Below are 3,533 nucleotides of genomic sequence, written 5' to 3'. Positions count from 1 at the left end.
GAACTTTCGATACGCTGCAGAGGCACGGTGGGCGGTGGATCGAGGAGCTGCATGTAGTCCTCTGGTCCCTCAGAACGACACCTAACCGAGCTACCGGGAGACTCCCTTCTCCCTGCTCTACGGGGCAGAAGCAGTTATCCCCACGGAACTCATTTACGGGTCCCCTCGAGTGCTTGCCTACGATGAAGTAGTGCAAGATCAGCACCGGCGTGACGACGCTCTGCTACTCGAGGAGAACCGTCTCCGAGCTGCTACGCGTGCTGCACGCTACCAGCAAGCCCTGCACCGCTATCACAGCCGCAGGGTTCACGCCCGGTGTTTTGAGGAAGGTGACCTTGTCCTTAGGCGCGTTCAATCCGCCAAGAGTACAAACAAGCTGTCACCGAAGTGGGAAGGCCCTTACCGGGTGCACTACAAAAAAAACACTTCTGTGATGATACATGTTTGTCACAGTAGGTCACGTTTTCTGTCATGCATGTACATCCATGACGATTTTATGACAGAATCAAGATAGTCATACATGTGCTGTCGTAGAAGTGTTCCATGACATTACCAAAATTATCATCACGGAAGTGTCCACTTCCATGACGATAAATCGCGCGTCACAGAAGTGCTTTTGTCAAGGGTGACCGACACATGGCATCCACCGTAACGGAACGCTGTTAAGCTATCGGGTCCGGTTTTGGATCCGATAACCCGTTAACAGCCCCGACCAATGGGGATTTTCCACATGTAAAATCATCATTGGCTGGAGGAAACACGTGTCGGCTCACCGTTGGGACAGATGTCATCCACTCATTCGACCCAAAGCGCCTATGATACGTCGACACGTGGCACGGCCCAACAGAGGCCCATTCCTGTGAAAAGGCCGGCCCGTTTGACTTGGTCAAAAGGCGGCGCACCAGCCCACGGCAAGCCTGTTAACGACCTGTGCGCATATAGCCCATTTATAGCCCGCTAACCCAAGATCCGTTTACGGCATATCCGAATTAGGCCCAGTAGCGTCATTTGGGCCGTCCAATATAATTACAGCCTGTTTTAACTTCCGGCCCATGTATGGCCCTTGACGACTTTCGGCCCATATGAGGCCCTTTGTAACTCTCGGCCCATTAACGGCCCATGGTAAAACTGGCCCGTAATGAACAGTGTATCACTTTATACCCATTAACGACACGTGGTGAAACTGGCCTGTAATGAACAGTGTATCACTTCATACCCATTAACGGCCCATTATTCCATTGGGCCGTTTCCAGCCCATGTTATATTTCGGCCTTCTCAGGGCCAATTTATTCTTGGGCTCATTTCCAGCATTCGGATACTTACGGCCCGTTACTGTCATTTTATGCTTGTGGGCCAAATTCAGCCCGTGGTTACAGTCGGCCCATTTGTGGCCCGTTAATACGTTGGGCCGTTTTCATGTGAAAAAAACCCGTTTGGCTGTTTTCATAGAGTTATCAAATACGGCCTATTAACGGCCCGTTATTGTCCATGAATAGTACGGCCCATGATTGGCGAAATGATGATACGCCCCGTAGAAGGCCCATGGATCCTATGGCCCGTAAAAGGCCCATGGATCATACGGCCTGTAGAAGGCCCATGGATCCTACGGCCCGTATAGAAGGTGAATGGATCCTACGGCCCGTACACTACTGGAATCAGCTAATTTGCCATCTGCCAGCTCTTTGCCGTCTGCTAGCTGACGGCAAAGAAGCTCTTTGCCATCAGCTACCCAAAAGCACACGGCAAAGAAACGGCAGACGGCAAATAAGCTCTCTGCCATCTGCGAGCTCTTTGCCGTGTTCCAGCAGACGGCAAAGAATCTTTGCCGTCCGCTGGCAGACGGCAAAGAGTGAGGTGGCCCCCACCCCCCGCCCGTTTGGGAAAAACTTAATGGCCTACCTCTTTGCCGTCTGCTAGCAGACGGCAAAGAGGCAAAAAGGCGGACGGTAAAGAGAGGCGGACGGCAAAGAGGGCACTACCTGACGGCCCGTACCCCCCGCCCGTTACTCACTTTATCCTCGCCGTTCTCTCCTCCCACCCCGCCGCTGCCGCCGCCCGCCGCGCGCCGCCGCCCCGTCGCCCCCGCCACCCCGTCGCCCCCGCCGCCCAGTCGCCCCACCGCCCCGGCTCCCCGCCGCCCCACCGCCCCGTCGCCCCCCGCCGCCCCCGCGCCCCACCGCCGCCCCGGGCCCGGCCCCCCGCCGCCCCAGGCCGCCTCCTCCACCGCCCCGCCCCGGCCCCCCTCTCGCCCCGGCCCCCCGCCGCCCCCCCCCCCCGCCGCCCCGGGCCCGGCCCCCCGCCGCCCCAGGCCGCCTCCTCCACCGCCCGGCCCTGCCCCAGGTGAGCCCCCCTTTTTCTGTTTTTTTTCTGTTTTTTTCCTTTTTAGTTTTATTTTTAGTTTGGATTTAGTTTTAGTTGTAGTTTTAGGTTTAGTTTTAGTTTAGTTGTAGTTTTAGGTTTAGTTTAGTTTGAGGAAAGAAGAAGAAGAAGAGAAAAAGAGGAGAGGAGGAGAAGAAGAAGAGGAAAAAGGAAAGGAAGAAGAAGAGGAGGAGGAGGAGGAGAAGAAAAAAGAAGAAGAGGAAGAAGAAGAAGAGAAAAAGAGGAGAGGAGGAGAAGAAGAAGAGGAAAAAGGAAAGGAAGAAGAAGAAGAGGAGGAGGAGAAGAAAAAAGAAGAAGAGGAAGAAGAAAAAAGAGGAGAGGAGGAGAAGAAGAAGAGGAAAAAGGAAAGGAAGAAGAAGAAGAGGAGGAGGAGAAGAAAAAAGAAGAAGAGGAAGAAGAAAAAAGAGGAGAGGAGGAGAAGAAGAAGAGGAAAAAGGAAAGGAAGAAGAAGAAGAGGAGGAGGAGAAGAAAAAAGAAGAAGAGGAAGAAGAAGAAGAAAAAAGAGGAGAGGAGGAGAAGAAGAAGAGGAAAATTGAAAGGAAGAAGAAGAGGAGGGGGAGGAGAAGAAAAAAGAAGAAGAGGAAGAAAAGGAAGAATAGGAAGAAGAAGAAAAGGAAAAAAGAGGAAAAAAACCCGACCCGACACGGCACCCCGACCCCGACCCGGCACCCCGACCCCGACCCGGCACCCCGACACGACACCCCGACCCCTAGACCCCGACCCCGACACCCCGACCCCAACCCCGACCCCGACCCCGAGCCTGACCCGACACCCCGACCCGACACGACACGGCACCCCGACCCGACCCGACACCCCGACCCCGACCTGACCCGACACCCCGACCCCGACACCGACACGGCACCCCGACCCCGACCCGGCACCCCGACCCGACACCCCGACCCCCGACACCGATACGACACCCCGACACCGACACCTGACACCACACCCACCCTTACCCCGACACCGACACGGCACCCCGACCCCGACCCGACACCCCGACCCCGACACCGATACGACACCCCGACACCGACACCCTGACACCACACCCACCCTTACCCCGACACCGACACGGCACCCCGACCCCGACCCGGCACCCCGACCCGACACCCCGACCCCGAGACGGCACCCCCGACCCGACACCCCGACCCGACACC

This window comes from Triticum aestivum, chromosome 6D (genome assembly GCF_018294505.1).
Source record: "Triticum aestivum cultivar Chinese Spring chromosome 6D, IWGSC CS RefSeq v2.1, whole genome shotgun sequence".
Lineage (NCBI taxonomy): Eukaryota > Viridiplantae > Streptophyta > Magnoliopsida > Poales > Poaceae > Triticum > Triticum aestivum.
The sequence above is the reverse complement of the archived record's forward strand: the minus strand, read 5'-3'. Positions refer to the sequence as shown.